We start from the raw sequence: 25,424 nt of genomic DNA on the forward strand, positions 1-25,424 counted from the left end.
TCTAAATTTTGTAAAATCACGCAAACATTTCTCAATCAATAGTGATTAGAGTGTAATATTTTTGTGTTTCATTCAGTTTTTCAACTGTGAAAATTTAAAGTTCTTAGCTTTTGTTGTTTTAAGTGGAAATCGACTAAATTCCAGAAGAGTGAAATCATAACCCTATTTCAAACTTTTAAAATACAGTATAATCAAAATTTGGGAGGAAGATAGTACAAGGAGTATCCTTAGTTTTCCTCTCCCGGTCTTTTATCTCTTATAAAAATAATGAATGAATCATCTCCACTTCTTATTGGGAGAAGCTATGTGTTTTTTTTTCGGGTTCGAAATTTTATAAAATAACTTGATTAATTCAATATGAAGTGATTTAAGTGTTATATTTAAATATAGTTTGGTGTTTCAATTTCTGTAAATTCAAAATGTTTAGCTAATATATATTTTTGGACGAAAACTGAACTTGAACGTTTTACAGTAGAAACATTACCTATTTTTTGGACATTTTATTAATTCATCAAAATTTGGGAATGGAATAGATTTGGGCCAAGTCTGCTGTTCCTTCCTAATCATAATTATATGATTTGAGATTCTGTCGACGAATAAATGAATGAATGAATCTCAAAGTCTTATCCTGATTACATCTATTTAAAAGTATTGTTGTATGGGAAAGTACTATTTTCCAAACAATTCTCATCATCATAAAAGATGTTGTAGGATGGAAGAATGCACTTTTCAACAGAAAAACATGCCTGAACTTTCAACAGAAGAATAAGCTGTTGTTATTACCGGTACAATTCAATATTGTAGCCGGCGTATCCCCCGCAAAGGTATTGTTATTTCTCCATTAATAGCACACAGCCAAGAGTCTGCAGTCTCCATGGTTCATTCTTCGTGAACATCGCATGATCACATTCTTTTTACCTTCCTTTCTCTTCATTGAATTTGAATACAAAGGACGCGCTTTGAAATAGATTACGGGGCATTCTATGAAATAATATTATTATAATTTATTAGTACGTGAACTGTAGTCAGCTGGAGCAATATATAATAGGGAACCATGTTGTGTTAGGGGGTGTGGTTGAGGGGGGAGGGAAAGCCCCCCTATCACGAATCACCCTCTCCAAGGGATGAACAACAATTTCGTGTCCTGTCGCTCCAGGGGTAGTAGATGATTAAGAACCAGGCAGCCTGCCGTTTCTCATTAGGGCTATGCCCATCAAACCCACGTCACCACTACACTATCAACAAAAATTCTTGGTGAAGTTCCTATCAAGCCCCATCTAAAACCTTCTAGATCTTTTTATCAAATGCTATGGAGTTAGAAAACACTATCTAGAAAAAGAAAACATCCAGGGATTGGGATGGAAATAAAATAACATTGATTTATACTCGTCAAAACAGTTCATCCAATTTGAGCCGAAAAATAAAGTTTATCTGCAATTTTGTGTTTTCATTTTATCACCGTGAACCGACGAAAATGTCAAATAAAACTACTGAGTTTGATCTTGAAACAGAGGTCTTCGAATGTGTACTTCCAACTTCATCATCTGAAAGTCTTATTCTAATTTAAACTATTTAATTAGATTATATACAGTATACGTATATTGTTGTTTAGATTTTATGGTACTATGCCATACATATTGTGTCTGTCATACATAAATCAGAATAGAAAAAGCGAGGGCTGCATTCAATCAGATGGCAAAACTGTTCAAGAGTCACAACCTTAATATGCACATCAAAATCAAACTCCTCCACTGCTACATTTTCTCAATACTCTTCTATGGGATGGAGTCATGGACATTGACCAAGTCAACTGAAAAAAGACTCGAGGCTTTTGAGATGTGGCTGTATAGAAGAGTGTTGAGAATTTCATGGATGGACAGAGTGACCAACAAAGCTGTATTGGAGCGAATGGATAAGGATTTGGAAGTGATGAACATCATCAAGAGCAGGAAGCTTGCATATTTCGGCCATATAATGCGTAATGAAGTAAAATACGGCCTGCTGAAATCCGTTCTCCAAGGAAAGATCTATGGCAGAAGAGGACCAGGAAGAAGGAGAATATCATGGCTGAAAAACCTTCGTACCTGGTTCTCCAAAACTACAACAGAACTTTTCAGGATGGCTGTAAATAAGATAACCATAGTCAGGCTGATCGCCAATATTCGGAACGAATAGGCACTATCAGAAGAAGATACATAAATCATACATATCCCATGCATATGTTATAACATAAAATCATAATAGTAGAAAATATTGCTATTTTCCATCACTGGAGCAGATTTTTGGACGCTTTTTGCGTTACTTGATGTGGATAGTTTTCAGTTTCAGTTTTCTCTACAAATAAGCATTTCAAATTTGAATTTTATACTGTATGCAGATTCTGGATTCTCAAAATCATTCAAAATATTTCGATAATAGTAGGATGTAGCATGATAGATTATAGCAGAAAAACATTCATGATGAGATTTATAAAGAGTCTGTCTGAATATAATTCAACTCTGGTATATTGCGTTACAGCCCGTACTTTAGAATCAGGTACACTGTCCCTTATTGATAATTGTGAATCAATTCTATTGCTGGGTCTACTTTTAACAATCTTACGATTCTTTTTAGAATCCTTATCTTAACTTTATAATCAGGGATATTGTCCCTTATTGATAATTGTAAATCAATTCTATTGCTAGGTCTACTTTTAAGAATCTTAATATTCTTTTAAGAATCCTAATCTTAACTTTAGAGTCAGGGATACTGTCCCTAATTGATAATTGTAAATCAATTTTATTGCTAGGTCTACTTTTAAGAATCTTAAGATTCTTTCAAGTATCCCAATCTTAACTTTATAATCAGGGATACTGTCCCTTATTGATAATTGTAAATCAATTTTATTGCTAGGTCTACTTTTAAGAATCTTAAGATTCTTTTAAGAATCCTAATCTTAACTTTATAATCAGGGATACTGTCCCTTATTGATAATTGTAAATCAATTCTATTGCTAGTTCTACTTTTAAGAATCTTAAGAATCTTAAGAATCTTTTAAGAATCCTTATCTTAACTTTAGAATCAGGGATACTGTCCCTTATTGATAATTGTAAATCAATTTTATTGCTAGGTCCACTCTTAAGAATCTTAATATTCTTTTAAGAGTCCTAATCTTAACTTTAGAATCAGGGATACTATCCCTTATTGATAATTGTGAATCAATTCTATTGCTAGGTCTACTTTTAAGAATCTTAAGATTCTCTTAATAATCCTAATCTTAACTTTAGAATCAGGGATACTGTCCCTTTTCGATAATTGTAAATCAATTATATTTCTAGGTCTACATCCAAGGAACTATTCTTACCGAGAACCTTATACTGTATTTGAAACCTTGAATCATGGAGTAACTATACTCATATAAATGAATAGATTGATTATTCTATGATAGTAGACCAAATAAGGAATCTTAACTGGAAAACCGACGACTTTAGTCGAAACGCATAACTAAATAAACAGTCTTGAATCTGTGCAAGTAGGCTTTTTCCCATTGCCGCTCAAATTCAAATTCTGAACAGCTTTTTGCTCCCTTGCTCTATCACTGAGATTGTGAAATCAGTGTCTACTCAATGACTACTTTATGACTACTCTATAATGACTTTACTACTACTTAAATTGAGTGAAAAAGTCTAAGAAATAGTCAAAATACTTAAATGGAATACTGTTGATTTTGAAAAATCATATTTCCTGTGAGGTGGTCTATGAATGACTCATGAAGAGTCCATCTTAGTACTTAGTAGTGGAGCCACACAAAGATTGCTCTGAATAAGATGAAGTGTTCCGTCCAGGAATGGTCAAGTAGATGGATGTCCAGTCATGAAGCATATGAAGAAGAAAATACTGTTCAAGAGCCTTGAACCAAGAACCTCCACTACAAGTGGAGTTCTAAAAGCTGCAACGTCATAAAGAGTTGGCTACTGTCAGTTATTCGAGTGTAGGAGAAACACTGGGTGATCGAGAGAGGAATATAAAGCAGAATGAGAAGGAGATAGGGTGGATGAGTTAGTTGGTGAGGAGTATTGTAAACTCACATTCATGTTGTCAGTATGGACATAGAGTAAAGATGGCGTATAATCGTATTCGAAGATGACTGGAAGTAATCATTTATCTCTGGTATGGATCAGTGTTTCAGTATAGATAACTACCACAATATCACACCTTTACAACTACTCTGAAAAAATATTGTAAAGCAAGAGAGGATGAAAGATTGATTGATTTAAAAAAAAACCTGGGAGGGCGAAGTTGGACGCAGCCGGCCCTCTCTTACACTTGACCCTCTAATACAATTCCAAGTTAAAACTAAACAAAACATCGTACAAACAAAAACTATAAGATTAGAAAAACAAAAAAATGGAAAATAAGAAAGACAAAAAATAAATTTTCAAATAGGGAATGAAAAAAGAGAAAGAGAGATTGAGGAGAGGAACGGTATAGAAGTGACAGAGGATGACTTAAATGAAGATTAAAAATCAAAATACCTTTTTTCAACATTGTGTACATACATTCATGTTGAAAAAGGGTAGTCCAGTTACACATTAGTTTAGTAGTCCTTATAAATCTAGTCTAGAAGTCTAGTTGCCATCCTTATAAATTCTATTAAGCCATCTGTTTGTGAAGTTGAGTTCAATCCAATGGTATTTTAATGGGACGGCAAAAATCAAAAGAATGGAAATCGATGTGTGTGTAACTTGACTTAGGCTAGATCAACGATCTATATATATATATATATATATATATACTAACGTTAGTATATATGGATCGTTGGGCTAGATTAGACATAACTCGGCAGAAAGAATATGTGTTCATAATATGTTTGTCAAGTTTCATTGAATCTGGTGGATTTCATAAGGACGGCAAAGAATCGTACGTCCAAAATTCGATGTGTATGTAGCAGGCTGTACTTTAGTTTTCAATTTTTATGTAAATACAAGTAACCCTGAACAAGAACGTTCACTGAAATATTTCGAAAAAAGGTTGAAGGAATAAAATTGAGAGTGATCGAGTGCATTTCAGTTGTGTGATAGTGGGAGAAAGAGCGAACATGTGTGAGAGAGAGAGAGAGTTAGAGGGAATAAACAGGAACAATTGAGAGACAATAAGTGTTTCAGAGAGATAGAGATTGATTGATTGATTGAGTACTTTATTTATGTAGATTACAATATATACTGGCTCATACACTTATATACAATAGCTTACAATACAGCAAAATTATGGATGAATTTACATAATATAGACTAAGAAAATAATTATTGGACTGTATATGATATGAAAAAGCAATTTGTAATATAATAACTATAGATAATTTATATTGTTATGCATCTATATAAATTGGCGGAGCTTTGGACATATCAATGTCCATTCTTCGGAAAGAATATTAAAAATATCCTCCCCACTAACTCTCTACCAAAGAGAGAGAGAGGGGGAACAAACAGGAGCAATTGAGAGACAGTAGTGTTTCAGAGAGAGAGAGGGAGTGAGTAAGTTATGAGAGAGATAAAAGGTCAGACGTGCCGCAATTGTGGGGTGCAGGCCTCTGATGAGAGCAAGCGGATGCTGGGTTGGATGAATTGAATGAATGCATTGCTTTGCTGGTCCGCCCGACCGACATTGATAAAGAGGGTAGAGGGAACAGATAAAGAGGGAAGAGACCCATCTTGTCCACTTGACTGCTTCTGGCATTTATTGCTGCTTCTGCTGCTATGTAGCCTACTGCTCCTAATGTCCATCATCATCATCATCATCATCATCATCATCATCATCATCATCAACAACATCAACATCATCAAACAAAATCAGTACCATCATCTTTTGAAGTGGCGGAGTATCAGTAGCTGCAGAACCTCATCAGTGCTTTTAACATAGCATTATGGATTCTTATCCGAATTTATATATTTTTTTCAACTACCGAATAATTTTAAATTTATACTTTGAAACTGCGTACCTGAAAATTGATAAGGTAGATCAATTGAAGAAAACTCAACTTAACTTAACTCAACTTAACTTAACTCAACTTAACTCAACTTAACTTAACTTTACTTTACTTATTGAAGAACCAAGGTGGATCAATTATTGATCAACTTATTAACCAAAAATTGATAAGTTAGAGGTTTATTTTCCACTCATATTTTCAAGATGAGTTTTTCTGGACCTATAGCTTTCTCTAAAGAAAACTCCATGGAATTTTTCTGGTATGAAGGTACCATGTATTCATATTCAACTTGGTAATTTATTAGGTCAAAATCATTACAATTGTGAATTTTTAAAAATATGAATTCCTTTGAAATACGAGTATTCAGTTGAAATCAAATCATAGTGAAATCTCACTATACTCACTTTTGGTAGAGAGTTAGTGGGGAGGATATTTTTACTATTTTTTCCGAAGAATGGACATTGATATGTCCAAAGCTCCTCCAATTTATGTAGATGAATAACAATATAATTATCTATAGTTATTATATTACAAATTACTTTTTCATATCATATACAATTCAATAATTATTTTCTTAGTCTGTATTATGTAAATTCATCTATAATTTTGCTGTATTGTAAGCTATTGTATATAAGTGTATAAGCCAGTATATATTGTAATCTACATAAATAAAGTACTCAATAAATAATAAATAAACTGGGCTGAGATAGGTGATCGATTTAGACTTATTTAGGTTGGTGAAATGTTGTAAAACATAATGATATATATATATTGTAATCTACATAAATATAGTATTCGATAAATAATGAAAACATAATGTAAACACATTGTAAAACATAATGATATATATTTTTGTAAAGTACATGAAAATGGTGAAATGTTGTAAAACATAATGATATATATATTGTAATCTACATAAATAAAGTATTCAATAAATAATAAATAAACTGGGCTGAGATAGGTGATCGATTTAGACTTATTTAGTTTGGTGAAATGTTGTAAAACATAATGATATATATTTTTGTAAAGTATCTAGTTGAAATTAAATCCTGATGAAACTTTCACGAAGTTTTACGAGTTGAGTGAGCGATTTTGACTGATTCAATTTGTGATATTTTTCATTTTGTCTATTTTAATACGGTACCGTTGAGTTTAGTCATCAACTTTCGAACCCAGTGTACATTTCAATAAACTAAAGGCACTATTTGAGAAAAAATATTGGAAGAGAAATATTATAATTCTTATGCTGGAATTATTATTACAACCTTGTTGTCATAGAAATGCAATGGATATTTTCAGTATAATTTTATTACACTCCTTCAGTTTTGTTCCAATACTGAATTCAATTCATTTCTTGTACTGAGAAAGAATACTATGTACCGTATTCATATTATGGTTGTACTCGAATTGTCTTAGGTAATACCTCATTCGAAGTTTAATTTTACTTCAATCACATATATCCATCTAGTAAAACAATTTCCTCATCATTATCAATCATTGTAGCAAATGAGTTTCTCTGTTGTAATATAATAATAAGATTTTTGTTCAAAACAATTCGATTTCAGTAGTTTTTGGAACAATCATCAAAGCATTATATTAGAAAGAATGGGCTAACAATGACAAGCATTCCCAAACCTAAAATGACCTTTTCACACCTCTATCAGACATTCCCAAATTATTCTGCTCATGGTTATTCATGATCATTTTCTCCCCAGTTTATTCTGGTTCGTCTGCTTAACTGGTAATCACTAAGTTCAGCTGAAAGGTCTCCCTAATAGAAGCTACTTTGGAATATTCATATTGGAAATTCAAAAGTTTGTTCATGAGGCAACAGCAATTCTCTTTCCACCGTTTGAACAAGAATATCAAGTCATGTCATTTTCAGACATTAATTCAGGAAACGGTTGCAAACAATGACTTCGACACTATTGACCCCGTTATCATAGCCACCTCTAATACAGAGGTGGCTGTGATAATGTAATAGAGGTGGCTATGTCATTATTCATTGATAGATTCAAAATTGATAGATTCAAGTAGGCCTACCTTCAGACCTGCAGGTACAGTCAAAGGTACAAAGGTACGTTCAAAAAAGCCTGCAGTAATTCAAACCATTTTGACATGAGTTTCATGTTGAAATGGAAACATTCTTTATTTGATAGATTCAAGTAGGCCTACCTTCAGACCTGCAGGTACAGTCAAAGGTACAAAGGTACGTTCAAAAAAGCCTGCAGTAATTCAAACCATTTTGACATGAGTTTCATGTTGAAATGGAAACATTCCTTATTTGTCGGACTTTTTAGTCTTCTATTTTCTTTATCACTCAACCTTCAAGTGGTGAAACATGCTGTTGAAATAAAAGTCATACAAAATACAAGTTATATTATTCGTATTTTCTTTCCGTCGTTTAGAATGAAGTACCATGAAGGAGTGAGAAAATACAATTTCCTAACAATAAAAATAATAATGTCTCATGAAAGTAGTATCATTATCAAAATTCCGAAGATGAAGATAAGCACTAATGTGGAATATTGACTATTGAGAATCTGGTGACTGGAATATAATAATCATAAGAATATAAAACATAAAATAAAGACCTACAATGAAGGTTTTGATCATATTCAAGTGTACATGATCATTCATGGAATATAACTGGAATGGAATGGAATATGATATGAGAATATAAAACATATTAAAGACCTCGTACAATGAATGTTTTGATCATATTCAAGTTTACATGATCATTCGTGGAATATACCTGGAATGGAATGAAACATGACTGGAATATGATATGAGAAAATAAAACATAAAATGACGACCTTGTACAATAAAGTCCTTGAATCATATTCCAGTTGACATGATCTTTCATGGAATATAACTGGAATGGAATGGAACATGACTGGAATATGATATGAGAATATAAAACATAAAATAAAGACCTTGTACGATGGAGGTTTTGATCACACTCAAGTTTACATGATCATTCATCTACTAGAATAACTAGATTAATGTCAGTTAGTATTCAGCACTTGGATTATATCAAAGTTCTTAATTCATGATTTTCACAATGTTTGATTCTGTTCTTATTCTATGCATCCAAGGTTGCTGTAAATTTGCAATAGTTCAAGCATATTCTAATTTATAGAGCTCGTGGTTCGAGCGCAAGGATTCTCCTATTCAAGCCACGTCAGAAATGTTTTTAAATATTATTTGTTTTGTTGTATAAAAAGTGAAAATTGAAGTAGATTTTAACACATTCTGGAGCAAGTTTTTGCTATAGCACTGCTTCAAAGATATAGTGAGGTCCACGTTTTAATGGCAGTGTTTGATTACCAATGGAAGGATATTGCCATCCTTGTCTGTCACTCAACAAAGCGGACAGCTATCTCTTTCTGGCTTTGCTCTGCTGCCAGATCGTCTTTCAACAATGTAGAATATTAATAATCAATTGTATAAAATATTATAATCATAATACAATATTATGACATTGGAGGAAAAACTAGGCTGAGCCTGTACTATTTCTCTCCAAAAATTTTGATAAAATGTTAATGTTGTCCAAAAGATAAGGTTATGTAATCACACACTGCTTCGTCACTTGATTTTCGGTCCAAAAATGATGATTTAAAATTTTGAATTTTGACGTTTGATTTTATACTCTAAATAAATTACAGAATGTATCACAATAAATTAAAAACTTTAGAAATATTGCACTTATTTAAAAAATTTGAATACAAAATCAAAAACCTACTCACTATTTGTTATTCACAGCTGAATAATTAACAAAATATTTCATCTTAATTTTGTTAATTCATTATGAGATTATTGAAAAATATCATTCATTGCTCAATAAAATATAATTGATTATATTTTAAACGAGAATGAACAGTTAATATTACATCAATAAACCTGTATCTGCTACCGTCTATAGAAGGCATTGACAGAACAGAGGATCGGCAACGTTCTTCTGCTATCTTTCTCCACTGCCATTATAACGTGGACCTCACTATAGCATGAATGTGAAAACTTTATAAAAGATAGTTAACTTGATGCTGTTATCTCGTTGAAAATACTATTTTAAATTCGACTCTCTAATGAATCCGACTTGAACAAACAAGTTTTGATTACAATCTAAAAACGAATACAGTGGAACGAAGTGGGTCATACCAGAAAATAAAAAAGTACTCGTTCTTTAATCCGTGGTGATACACAATCTATCCCGAAAATAGAGCTTCATTTTTTGTGACAACGTTTGCTCTAGCCTTGACTGCATCAACTGGCTACCCTTTTATTTTAATAGGGAAGCCGGTTGTACCCTGTTATCGGGACTACGTAACTCACCGTACAAAGCCGCTTTGAGTTTGCAAGTGGCTCGAGTGCTGCAAACTTGTGAAGCTTCTCTTTAATCCAGTTTTCTTTTGTCATGCGTCACGTTCTTCGATGCGTGAGAATGTCACCTCGACAGCTCGTGATTTCGTCAGTCTGTCAGCCATTACTCACTTCAATAAAAAAGTAGCAGTGAGCCCGAGCGTGAGCATTGTTCAAGTTCAAAACTACTTCTAGGCCAGAAAGTATAGAATGTAATGCTCCATACATTATTCTCTGTCACTATCTGGTTCCACTTTGACAGGCATGCCATATGACTATGGAAAAAATTTGCTAGTCAAGTGTCACACCTTATTATATCTGCAGTTGTATTCTGTCACCAGCTCAAAGTAGATCCGTTGCAGTCTTTCTAGTTTCCATTGCCACGAAACCTTACCTGGCTCGCAACTGTATAAGATTACAAACAAGTTGAAAATCAACTGAATACGGAACTGTCATTGAATTGCTGTAGTAAATTTACGTTGACTGAGTCGCTGACAATCTTGCAAAACCGTTCCATTATGAAATAAAACCACACATATATTGTCAAATTCTACCGTTTTATTTGGTACAGGACTACACAGGCCACATTTTCAAGCTGATAGTCAAACCATGGCCTGTACCAAATAAAACTGTAGAATTTAACAATATGTGTGTTTTTATTCAATTTACGTTGAGTCTTTGAGACTTCTAGCACAAAAATGAGACTCATGTCAGTTGATTTATCGTGTTCACAGACATACACACATACACACACACACACACACACACACACACACACACACACACCACACACACACACACACAACACACACACACACACACACACCACACACACACACACACACACACACACACACACACATACACACACACACAGACCAACACAGAGAATCGTTGAAGCCGTTTTCGAGAAAACCGTGAGAAACATGGTTTTTCAGTCATTATCCGCCATTTTTCTCAAGAATATTACGGAGCTCCTGGAATTTTCCCACAAATGAGACATGTCAGTTGATAGGGCTTATAAATAGCTATCCATGGTATAAATTTGAAGAAAATCGTTAGAGCCGTTTTCCAGAATACGTGAGAAACATGGTTTTTAGTAATTATCCGCCATTTTTTCCGCCATCTTGAATTGAATTTTATTGAATTTCTTATTGTCGGATCCTTATGGTATGAGGACCTTAAGTTTAAAATTTCAAGTCAATCGGTTAATTAGGAATGGAGTTATCGTGTTCACAGACATACACACATACACACACACACAGACCAACACCCAAAAATCATGTTTTTGGACTCAGGGAACCTTGAAACGTATAGAAAACTTGAAATTAGGGTACCTTAATTTTTTTTGGAAAGCAATACTTTCCTTACCTATGATAATAGGGCAAGGAAAGTAAAAAAGGCAAGGTATTCACATACGGTACCAAATAATTGCAAATCAAAGAAATGAAGAAGACAACGTACATTGTTTTCTAGTGAAAAACCATTGACTTTTCCATGTTTGCTCCCAATCAATGCCGAGATAGTCTTATAATACTATTTAGTATAGAAAAACTCAAGTAATAGTATAATTAACTCAAAATAATATAATAAACTTTACGAAATCACTTCACTTATATGGGCTACTCTATTTAAATTCAAAGACAATATAAAAACTTGTAATACCCTTTTATTAAAACATTTAATAGTTATTTGTATATCTAGAGTGAAAAGTACGACTTTTTCTCCCTGTGGGAAAAAGTTTGAAGCCCGAGGCGAAGCCGAGGGCAGCAATTTTCCTGAGGGAGAAATAGTTATTTGTGCAACTAGTGCGCAAAGTGTAAGTTTGCTGCACCGAAAGAAACGTTTACGCCCAAGCCGTAGGCGAGGGCGGAATGGCTTCTTGAGTGCAGCAGAGGAACTTTGCGCACGTATTTCACATTTAATTTTTCCTACAGTTACCATTGAATATGAAAAGTGGGTAATTATGGTAAAATGATGGCTGAAATCCATCAAATGTTTGTGTGTGTGTGTGTGATGCTGTTATCAATAACAACCTTAATTCATTTAAAAATTAATAATCCAATTGAAGTTGAAAATTCTCAGCCAAAGTTCTCATTTTTATTCATTCAAGAATCAGAAAAAATACAGATGGAACAAAAAATTCACATTCAAAATACGCGCCAACAGCTTGTTGGCTGAACCGAGCTGCAAGATGGCCGAACACAACAAGATGGCTAAACCGACAAGCGCGCGACCTAGCGGGAAGAATCGTACCTAAGTTTGTTTCATCCAGCTAAAAATTATTACTGACACACGATTCAGAAATTTAGACTTTTGCTCAAATTACCGAGAAAAATGCTCAAAGTAAACTGAAAAATATTTATAAAAATAACATAGACAACAGAGAATATTTATTGTAGTTTTGTTATGTTTTTTATTATTTTTATTTATATGAATATCGAACGGTAATCATTTAACCTCAAAATTCGAATTTTATAATGTATATTTGCTACTTCTCTCATTGCTTGCAGTTGAAATAATAATTATCAATAGAAGAGAACTACCGTATTATTTATTATTAAATGATGATTATTTAATTATGATTTAGATGAACATTATTCTTGTTTTGGATTCCTATATTGATATTTTATCATAAATGTAGGGTAGCCATTGAAATGATTCTTATCTAAATCTAACCACAGTTATTGTTACCAAATTATTTTTTGTTCTCGTGCACTAATCCTCCATATAACCCACCAACTATTTTGTGTTGCCATGTTGCAAATCTGGAGTGCAGAAAAAATTTTTCCCGCACTAGAGCGGAAAAGTGAATCATTGCGTTCTGTAATCAGTGCAGGAATCGTCACTTTTCAAGGTAACTGTAGGAAAAAGTATTTTTCGCTCGTGATGTACACAACATTTTTCCTCCATCTACATTTTTTTATAGAAACTGCAAAATAAAATCATTCTAATAACTTACGTATTGGTGACAATGATTCCTAACAACATAACCTAAATCTAAAACTTAAAAACCGCTCGTCTGATTGTCACAGCCGATTGCGCTATCTATCGGCAAAAGTTGTAACAAATTATATCAGCTGGGCAAAAATGGCTGACTCCAGATCACGCGGTTCAGATTTGAATTGCAGATCAAAAATATTTGTTGGCAGGTATTTTTAATAGAATAAAATATTTTAAAAATTGTATAAATTTTTATCGTCTACTAATATTAAGAATATAATAAAAACAAAGATATGTTTCATGAGTTGATCAAATTTCTGTTTGTGGTATTAAATCCAGTTGACTCAATGACAGACACCTCTATTATGATTTCTCATCTGAGCTTAGACCTTCTAACCTATTACAATGTAAGTTTCAAAATAGAGATGCTCCCCATGTTATTTAAATGGAGTCACTTTTACTCCCTAGGGAGTTTTTCTGTTTTTTACTACCGAGAGCGAAAAAGTGACACTTTAGTATTAGGTTTCAGGGAGTAAAGTAAGTACTTTAGACAGTAGGTGGAGGAAAAAATGTTTTAATAGAAGGGTACTACAAGTTTTTATATTGTTTTTATCAATTTAAACTCTATAACTGATAACTAATAATAACTATAGTTTGTATGAGCAATAATTGTTATCATAAGCTTCAAAAATCGATATTGATCATACTGTTATATATTGATCATACTGTTATTTATTGATATATATATATATATTGTATATATATTGATCATACTACCATGAATTTAAAGTGCATGTTTTAAGTGCTTTTGGCAATGTTCGAGTTGGCTCACATATGCATATTTGTATGACTATAAAGACAAAAGGAGAAAAAATTGACATTCTTTTTGAAATATTGAGCGCGATAGTTCACTGATTTTATACAAGCTCTGCAAATTATACCTTGATAAGAATTCATTCAGACCTCACAACTGCAAAAAGTGTTGTCATAATTATGTTGTAGGTACTCTAATCTATAGAATCTACAGTAAGGTCCATATTACAATGGCAGTGTTATTGTAATATTGTAATGCAATGTCATCGCATTAGCAATGGTATTGCTATCCTTGTCTATCATTCAACAAAGCTTCTATTTGTTTAAAATCGAGGCTTCTGTCATCATTAATAAATGATACCTTAGCATAAGGTCATTACGATTGGCAGGGTTTGGTGCATTCATGCTCTCATTTCATTGCTCCTATCTCATGTACAGTTTCATTATTACTTCCCTTTTTTTATTAAAAGTCTGTTCACAATGTTCTTTGTAATAGGACCACCTTAATAGTTTATTTCTTACCTATTCCATTCCCTCTCTATTGTATTGTAATATGAAGTTTAATATTTCATGGTATACTTTCATAAGTTTCATTCCACATGAATGCATATAACAACTTTTTTTCCTTCAGTATTGCTAATGTGATCTAGTATAATGTTAATAACTTAATATTTATACTATATTATTTTCTTTGATATTTGTAATTGATTAATACTGACGCAGAAATGTTAAATAATTATTTATCTCTCAAGTTTGATTTAATTATATTGTCAATTTTTGTAAATGTTACCATAGGCAACAGCCTTGTAACAATTATCAATAAATATATTTATCTAATTATCTAACAATAGCGTTATCTCTTTCTCGCTTTGCTCTGTTGCTAGATCGTCTTTCAACAATACAGAATAAATATTAACATATTAACATAATATTTCATCTTAATTATGAAATTATTGAAAAATGTAATTTCTTGCGTAATAAAATATAATTGATTATTTCAAACGGGAATGAACAGTATTTCATCAATAAACCTGCATTAGCTACTGTCTATAACAGGCATTGACACGACAGAGGATCGGCAACGTTGTTCTCCCATTATAGCCTGGACCTCTCTATAGGAATGGAATTCAGTTTTATGAATTAAAATATCCATTTTTGATTCAATTCTCAATCCAGTTCGTATTTTAGTCATCCAGTTAGTCCATGATATTTCACAACAATGTTTTAATTTAATTGTATTGAGTTTTATCTCTGAGTTTATCAGAGATTGACAATGGTGTAATAACCGAAACCGGTCTTTCTAATTATCAATAAATCAGTGGTTTTTTGACAATTTCATAGTCTTTTTCATTCAATATGAATAATTACCACAATATCAACTTCTCAACTACACAAAAAGTTTTAATTTAACCTAGTACTGAATTTGGAAAATTTGAGATCTATCATGTTCTGATCATAAAATAAAATACATTAGGTAGTATTGAATCACATAACATTCTTAATATTTATGTCATTGGAATATCTCAAACTGCTGTACAGTGTAGTTGAGACTAATACGACCATGAAGCAATAATAGGAACAAACATTCCAACACATGCTCTAACCAAGTTAAGTCTAACCTTCTAAGTACGCAAGACATCTTTTTACGGGTTTGGTAATTAGAGATATGTTAGCGTGACGTTGTTACTACGTTATGTGCAAGCTTTTGCAGCCATATTAGTCTCCTCTCTTTCCCACACACTCTCTCTCCCTTTGTTGTTTGCCCGTCAAATCCTGTTCGATGCATTAGCAAGCAGGTGTTAAGGGAAGATAAAGTGACTGAAAACTGAAAACCGCATCATGTGTTATGTGAGAGGGTGAGGAACTGAGAGAGAGAGAGAGTATTATTTGAAAGAGAGAGAGTTGGAGTGAGTGAGAGAGAGGAAGAGCCAATAAAGGTGCGCCCCACACCAATGTTTGAATCCCCATTAGGAGAGCGCACATGTACATGTACATAACCTATTCACAAACATGTGAAACCTTTCGGTATGTACAATACATGTCCCTACATGCTTTTGTTATCACCACCTTCATAACTGACCAACTGGGACTGACCACTGCAACGTGTTAAATTTCAATGAACTGCAAACAAATTTGTACCAAATCCGTCCCTCGTTCAATGCAGCTTAGTTCTCGAGAAAGCATGAGTATTCAATATTTGAAATTAAATATATGAGTCACATTACAATCTTATGAAGTTTAAAAATATACAAATAGGCTTATAAAGCACACAACCTATAAAAATATCCAAGATTGGAGAAATAGATTCGGACTTAAGCTGGATTTACACCAAAGTTATTAACAAAATGTTAATAACTCAATCCTTATAGATTCTATTAGATTGAACGGAACTCGACAAACACATACGTTCATCATGTGTATGATAAGTTATATTCAATCTAGTAGAATCTACAAGGATTAAGTTATTGACATTTTGTTAATAACTTTGGTGCAAACGCAGCTTTTGATTCCTTGATTCGTGTGTTTAACAAAACAGAAAGCAACCCAGCGTTAAAAATAATCTATTAACAGTAAGAGTTAAAAACATGATGAATCATAGTATACAGACTGAAGAGTTTTACAATAATATTGAGTAGAGAAATGTGATCAAATATGCGAATATTGAGGTATAACTGTGATTTTTTCACATGAAACGGTGAAGTTTGGACCTTTAGATGTCCATACTCAAAAAGGATATCGAGGATAACCTCCCCTTCAGCACTTTGCCATAAATGGAAAAGTTGTAAACTCTAGCGAAATATGCCTAAGCGAAGAAAATTGAGTCTAAAAATTAATCATGAAGTAAAAAAGAAAACAATAAATCATTAAGGACCGGTTTTCAAGCTCGTTATTCAGCAAAGTTTTGCTTTCCAAAAAGGGGTGTAGTCGCAGTTTTTATGATAATCTTTATTTTCTCATTTCTATAAATTGGAAACGTTTTTCATTGACGAAATCTAACATTCCTTAAAAATTCTAAACATCTGATACTTCACACTATTTTCTTTTTATTCTGTGTCAAATTTTTTAGTATTTCGAAATTCAATTTAAAAGTAGACTGCGACTATAGTATAGCACCTGAAGCTTTAGACCTTGCATAAAATTTTCTCAGGTTTATTTAAAACTTTTTGTAGTTAAAATGTTTTGTTAGTATGTTTTAAGTATTCGCTATATATTTTAAGGGTGGGGACTCTCCCCCCCGTGGGGCGGTAACCCCCCCGTAAGCCATAACCGGAAAATAAAAAAAAAATAACGGAATCGTAATTTACATATTATTTGAAGAAAAAAACTTCCTTACGACTTTTCCTGAAAATGCTTCCCCTTGGAGTTACAGCGGTTTGAAAATTTGAATTTTCACCCCTCAAATCCACGGTTTTCCCTTAATAAATCGAAAAGTACACGTCAGAAAATGAAGTTTAATGGCTTAAAAGAAAGCTAATTGAAACTGGAAAAAAATCAGCTTTTTTTTATTTTTTTGCGGCTATTGGGAAAATAGTTATAGTTCATCAAAGATGGCGCTGTCACTGAAAACTCTAATTTTTCACTCTTTACCCCCAATTTTCTCAGAAATGGCAATTTGTACACAAAAAATTGTGAGGACCTTTTTTTTAAATATTTAAATTTGCTTCAATTTGAGACCAGTTAGAGGTCTCTAACATTCTTCGAGGGAAAGTTATGACCAAAAAAAAAAAAAAAATTTTTTTTTGGCCGGAAGAAAATGGCCTGTGGAAAGCGAGGGAAATTTCCGAACTGAAAATCCAAATAGCAGGTGCTTAAACATATAATTTCACATACTCACACAAATTTTGATGTACTTGCTAAGTACACTTTTTGATCCAGACAATTTTATGTAATTCGTAATGTGCATTTTTTCAACGAATGTTACAGTTTTCCAGAGAAAATAAGAGTGGGAAATGTATTCAGGATACAATAAAATTACACATATGTTTGCCGCCATTTCCACGAGTTTTCCGAAACTTTTTTTCCCCGTGTAGGACCCGCGTATCTTATAACATGGCCATTTTTAGCCCTAAATTAAATTTTAATTGCTCCAATTTTGTCCATAAATTTTAAGCTGAGAAGTCTTGTATTGAAAAACAAAAATACTAACGACAAGTAATTTTTCTATAAATAAATTTTCAACATAAAAATTTTGTTTTTACTTCTCTTTCGTTATAAAAAACAAGTATTTTATCTTCGGCGCCCTGCTATGATGCCGATCATAGAACGTGTTCGCTAGAGAGGAGTCTGGATTTCTATTGCTGCTGGATACTTGCGCAGTAGGGTACAAAAAATTTCAAACGCGGTAATTTACTCAAGGTTTTGTACCGTGGTTCGTTAATACCGTGTTTTGGTAATGTATAATAAAAAATAGTTGTGTTTCAAGTCAGAGAATTTGGTTTTACAAACAATCCACAACCAATCCTCAACAACAACGCTGACATTCTAGAACAACAATTAGCAACTACTATGGGAGACGATAATACTGTTTGAATATTTTAAATAATGTAACTTTTTAAACAATTTAAAAAATTGTAAAAATATTTTATTTATTAATAAAGTGTACTTTGGTTTCATTAATTATTGTTTCAAATTATTTTTTATATCGGTACCCTTTAAAATAAAAAATAAAAAAATTTCATGAAAATCGAATGCAATTTAGCACTTTTGCCCTTAAGGGTTGCCCTTTGACCCATAAAATTGCAGGGAAAATTAAATTTATAAAATTTTTGTTCTAATTCTTTAAGTTGCTTCCCATTAAAACAACATTCAAATAAATTTTTATGATAATTTAATGCTACATACACATTTTGCCCTTAAGGGCTGCCCTTTGGGTTTTGGATGATGGAATATATAAGTTTCAAACATTTCAATTCATTTTTTAAATCGCTGCCCTTTTAAACACACGCAGTAAAAATTTTATTGAAATATAACGACAGTTACCAAATGTTGCCCATAAATGTGCCCTTTTTAACCCTTACGTTGGGCTCATTTTGTATGTCACATTGGTATTTAACTAATTTTTAATATTTCAAAAAAATTTGGGCCTTTAATTAATTATTTTCACATTTTTTTTCGAAATTTTATAACTTTCTTTTATTTTACCCATTTTTACCCCTTTTTTAACCCTTAAAGGGTTAAATTCAATTTTCCCCGCCCTGAAAACTTATAGCGTTTTTTCTACACATCCTAACGAACAATTTGAGCTATTAAAGATTAAAATCGAGGCTGTGGTTTTTTTTTTGTTTCACTTTTCGATATTTACGGTTTCAGGTGCTATACTACTACGCCCCTTTTTGGGAAGCCATTTTTCTGACTCCAGCTGTTTAAAGTCTAGAACTTAGCTAAATCCTGAGTTCGAAAACCGGTCCTTAGAGTTAAATTTATTGACAGAATATAGTGAATAATAGACTAATGAATATGAAAAATAGAATATCAAGTCAGAGTCAGTGTTGAATAGAATCTCTTTTCCCACAATAATATACTACTTCAAAACAATGAGAGATATTCGAAATAATCTGAAATATATTTTTGAAACTTGAGAGATATCTCTCAAAATCACTTAAAACCATTTGATGAACTTTTGTCGAGTGTATGTTTGGAACAATTCCGTGCTAAATGAAATAAGCATGTCAAAAACGTGCTTGTCCACTCGAGCCGAATTATCTGTAATTGTAAATTAGGCGTTTATTTGGCGGAACATGTTACATCCCAGTTCATTACAAACAGCTATTTTCTCAAGCATCCAGAAAATGTGGACTAACCTACAATTTTTATTATAGTTGTCTCCGTGTCTGAGTGATTTACTAGGGCAACAAACCTGTAGACATCATTTAAATTATACTGGTACACTTAAGTATGGTATACTTTCAGAAATGTGAAACTGGTGCTGTTTATTATGTACTAACAACGGAGTTGTTAAAGTAATAAGTCAACTGATAAGCTAGTCGTTAGAGGAGAGCTTAATCTCTAGTGTTATAGAGTACTCTTGAATATTCGAGTCTCAGACTCGAATTCAAAAGTGATAATAATAGCTAACTTTGTAAGAGACAACAACTTCAAATTGTTCTCAGAAGGTACTAGTCTCCCATTCAGATTCATAGAGCAATGTAATTGAGGAACAAAATATTACAGCTTTTGACTTTACTCTTTCATCCAAAGTATTAGAACAGGGATGAGTTGGAACAAAATACTTTTATTTCATAGTTGTAAGAAGTTCTCAATTTTCTCCAGTTCACTCTTGAAAATGGCTCTAATGAGTTGAAACTATTTTTGATTTAATAAGATAAAAAGAGTTCTTGATAACTTTAATTGTGTTTTGTAGAATTTATAAATTTGTGCTGTAATCATAGATTACTATAATTAAGCTACTTAATTATAAATCTACAATCTAGAAAATAGCTTGACCTGTACCATAATCCTAGATTTTCACTGAGGATTGATAAAAGTTGAAACATTCCAAAAAAATGAACTTTTTCGGATAAGGTAAACTTCATAAGAAAGAACTCAACTTTTTCAAGATAAGAAATAAGCATACTTTTTGAATGATAGTGGTCATCAACCATTAGTGATTCCACCATTACTTATTCTCTTGTTTTGATTAAAAAAATGCTTTATTTAGTACAGTTCATTCATGACACTAAAGCTAGATACACAGATAGATTTTTGTTTGTGGATACTCATCATGAACTTGCCATTTCCTGTTCAATCTATAAGATTTAAAATAGAGTTATAGTACCCTATGTATAACCTGGTATAACCTGAAGATGTTGTGAACACTGTAACTATTTGTTATGAATTGTGTTCTTAATCTTTTATTTATTATTTTCAAAAAAGGGTACTATTATTCTATTTCATGAATAAAGAAGTAGCCATTATTTCATCTATTTTAAGAGCTTTAAGAATTTATAAGAGAAAAACGAACATCTAAGAATCGATGTTTGTTAAACTGTCTTAACTTGACATAATATGTCACTGATGAAAACTTGCAAACATTATCAATGTTAAAAGTATCCCCTCAATGAAAATAATTTCTTCAAATCAATGAAAAACCGTAGTCATACAGTTTTCAACGGATCAGTGAATATTCAAGACTTCGATTCAGTCGAAAGGAATTTCCTGAGTAGCATCAGCTCGAATCGTGAAAGAAAAAATAAACGGAAAGGATTTCGTTTGATTCAAACTCCCGTCCCTTTTCTTCACTACATCCTTTTGGCATTTGAAAGATCTCTATGAACTGCGATGGGATCTGCTGCCGTACAATCCCCAGCCAACCGGAAAGGACAAGCTACAGCAAAGGGAGACTCAGAGCAAAGAACCTTCGGCACTGTTTAAAATTCTGAAACAGGCGTCTTTCATTAGGGACCCCTAGGACAGATGTCCAATGGCCTTTCTCCTGTTATAATGAGCCTTGCTGTGAATCCGGGATTAATTGCACGGCTCAGACATCAAGGTCCCTCTCACACACTCTCTCTCACTCTCTCTCACATCCTCTCTCACTCTTTTCAGCAGTCGGTCTCTCTTCATCTTTCATCAATGTCGGATCTCGGATGAGAAACATATTCCAACGTCATTAGCTATGTCCATTCATCTCCAGTTGCACTCTGTTAAGAATTTGTACAGAATGTTTTGCGGAAAATATGGGATCTCTTCTATAAAATAGTTATTTGTGCAACTAGTGCGCAAAGTGACAGTTTGCTGCACCGAAAGAAACGTTTACGCACGAGCCGTAGGCGAGGGCGGAATGGTTTCTTGTGTGCAGCAGAGGAACTTTGCGCACGTATTTCACATTAAATTTTTCCCACAGTTACCATTGTATATGAGAAGTGGTTGATTATGGGTAAAATGATGGCTGAAATCCATCAAATGTTTGTCTGTATAATTTTGTTATTAATAACAACTTTAATTTATTTCAAACTTGATATTCCAATTGAAATTAATGATCGAATTCAAATTCATTCAAATTGAACATTAAATTTATCTCTATTTTTATGTGTATCTATATTTTGTTATCATACTTTACGATTATAAAATTCACTCCTAGATTTCAGTTCTATTCGAGCAGTCGTCGTGAACGGATGGTTCTATCGCTACCGTTATCAGCTTGATAGCCGTCCAAGTAGACTCCGGCATTAACAGCATATAACAACGTTTCAACTAACCTTCTAGAATTCTTTAACTCTATCCATTTAATTACAAACCCAGTTGAAAATGAGTAATAAGTGTGATGAATGTGAAATCGAAGTAGATTCGAAAGATTGTATCGAGTGCTCCGTTTGTGAGAATATTTATCATCCGACGTGCACGCGTATTAAAACAATGAAAAACTTTCGTAAACTGGATAAGAAAAAACCATGGAAGTGTGATCGTTGTGTTTCGCAAACAAGTGATGCCAATGAGGGGAATCTTGAACAACGCATAGTTACCTCTCTGAAGGAATTTATTGACGCCAAATTTGCGGCCTTTAGTGAGGAACTTGTCTCCTTAACGACGATAGTGAGGAAAAACGATGACTCTATTAAAGCACTGCAAGCTGATAACATAAAATTAAAAAAAGAGTGTGAATTCTTGAGTCGTGAAAACCAATTGCGTCGAAGAGAGATTGAGGAGCTTCAACAGAGATCGCGCATTGATAATCTGGAAATTTCCGGTGTTCCAACCACAGCTAATGAAAATGTGTACGAGATTTTGAAGTGTATTGCGACGGTCATCAATGTTCCATTCAGAGACGATGATATATCAATTGCACATCGAGTCCCGACAGCAAAGGGTAAGATTGAACCAATAATCTGTAAATTCACCACTCGTAAATGTAAATTGAACTGGTTACTTGCTGCTAAAAAAACAAGGAATAACCTGGTGACCACGGACTTGAATGCTAGACTGCCTCGTGGTAATTTCTATATAAATGAACACTTAACAACGGCGAATAAAATGTTGTTAGGGAAAGCGAGATTTCTAAAGAGGGAGGGCAAATTGAAATTCGTGTGGGTGAAGGATGGAAAAATCCTCATACGTCAAACCCAGGACTCACCAGCAAAGAGGGTTGCCAGTGATGAGGACTTAAAAACTTTTGAATAAGGGTAAAAAACCAACAAGCTGAATATGTAACATAAACTGAGCATAGATTTTTTTTTTAATTATTATCCTTTGTAATATTTCATTTTTAGCTAGGTGATTAGTCAGGTTAATTTTGGTTTTGGATTCATTGTATTTTAGTGGAAAAGAAAGATCATCATCATCATCTTTAGTGTGCTTATTGTTGGATATGGATTTATTTCAACAAGAATACTATTATTTTTCAACACTATTATCTATATTTTCTTTACTTATTTTCTTCTTTTAACATTCTGAATTTCTCCATAACGATTATTTTTGAGTCAAAAAATGAAAAAAATGGTTATTTGAGCAGAATAATATTGAGCTAGGAATATTTCTCTTCTCAAGTTTACTTTTGTTCATTTTGATATAATTTAGGAAATTATTTTATTTATTTGGAGTTTGGCTCAACGCTTTTATTAATTTATTTAACTATCACTGAACTAGTAATACTAGCATAATGCTATCATGTTTATTCATCGTTATTATATCTATCGTTTTCTTCCTATAAAAATATTAGGAGCTCTTTCAGGATTACTTTAGAGTAATTAAATAAATAACGGAGCTGAACACTTTAGAAGCTCTGTATTTTTGCTCTAGTAATTATTTACAATACCATTTGATATTCTTAGATTATCCAGAAAATTTATTTTATTTGATAAAATAAAATTTTATTTGATCTGTAGTAAGAGATTATTGTCACATTCAATTGATCAAAGAAAATATACACCTTCTGTGACGATGTTCTGATTATACAATTGAATACCAGTATATAGTATTATTATGTTATCAATAATAACTCATCTCTTTTATTTCAATCTTTTTATTCTCTTATTTGAATTTTCTACAACTATCCTATTGGGATTACGTTTGAGTAAATTAATATCAAATCTTCGGAACTGAACATTTGAACATAGAATATTGTTTTCTTGGAAATATTTTATTTTCTCTAGAAAAGGAATGATATCATTTTTCAATCGCTATTATTATTTTTCTGAGCTGGATTTTGAAGCACTGTATATTATTTAAAAAAAAAATCATTTTATTTTTACTCTTTGATAATTCAAACAATTATTTTTTCGTAGTTTGGGTTTATTGATTTCACTGAATAACTCTTGGACTGGTAATTATTATCATGTATGCTATTCTCCTATAATTATCACTGCATTTACATTGTGTAGTTTTGTTTACTATTATCATTATTAGTATTGATATAATTATCATACCACTAGCCGGAGTCTACTGGCTCAATCTCGACTTCCATTTGAACAAGGGCAGTAACTGAATGAATGTGTTAGATGAATTGAGTGATTACAGACACGTTGGATGTGAGGAGTTTGATGAATGTGGTGTGTATGCTGACTATTTGAGAGAGAATGGCATGAATGCTTTAAGTATTATACATTTAAATATTAGGAGTTATCGGAAAAATTTTGATGATTTTATCATTCTTTTGGAATGCCTTAAACACAAATTTGATATAGTTATACTGACAGAAACCTGGTTGAGTCTTGATGAGAACATAACACATTTAGAGGAATACTGTAGTTTCCGTACATCAGTTAAATTCAATCAGAATGATGGAGTGTTGATTTATGTAAGATCTGAACTTAATGCGTCCTGTAAAGAGATTAATATTGGAGGAGTAAATTGTTTAGATTTGGAATGCTATAGAGATGGGCAGAAGTTTGGAGTTTTATGTGTCTATCGCTGTCAGGGCCTGGACTTGTCAAATTTTATCGGTGGACTTGAAGATAGGTATGATGATAGGAGAAATAGTTTTAACGACACCATCGAGATTATAGCCGGTGATATCAATTGTAATATTCTCTCAAATCAAATAAACAATATCAGTAACAGATACCTAGATGCGCTTTATGAGGCCGGTTTTGTTTCTTGTGTTAACGTTCCTACAAGGCGGACGGCCTTCGCTTCGACCTGCATTGACCATATTTTTGTCAAGCACGTTGATACGGAGGCCCTCCGTCCAGCTGTTTTCCGTGCTGACATTACCGACCATTATGCGACATCAATACTAATTAAAAATAAGAACTACTCACCCAACATGAGACCTGCACCTCTCTATGCTTCCATTGACTACTTGAAATTATCAGAGACTGTTTCACGACAAAACTGGGATGATATAACCACAATAGATAGCGTCAATCAATGTACTGAATCCTTTATTAGAAAAATCAAAGAAGTA

Source organism: Nilaparvata lugens, chromosome 4 (genome assembly GCF_014356525.2).
Source record: "Nilaparvata lugens isolate BPH chromosome 4, ASM1435652v1, whole genome shotgun sequence".
Classification (NCBI taxonomy): domain Eukaryota; kingdom Metazoa; phylum Arthropoda; class Insecta; order Hemiptera; family Delphacidae; genus Nilaparvata; species Nilaparvata lugens.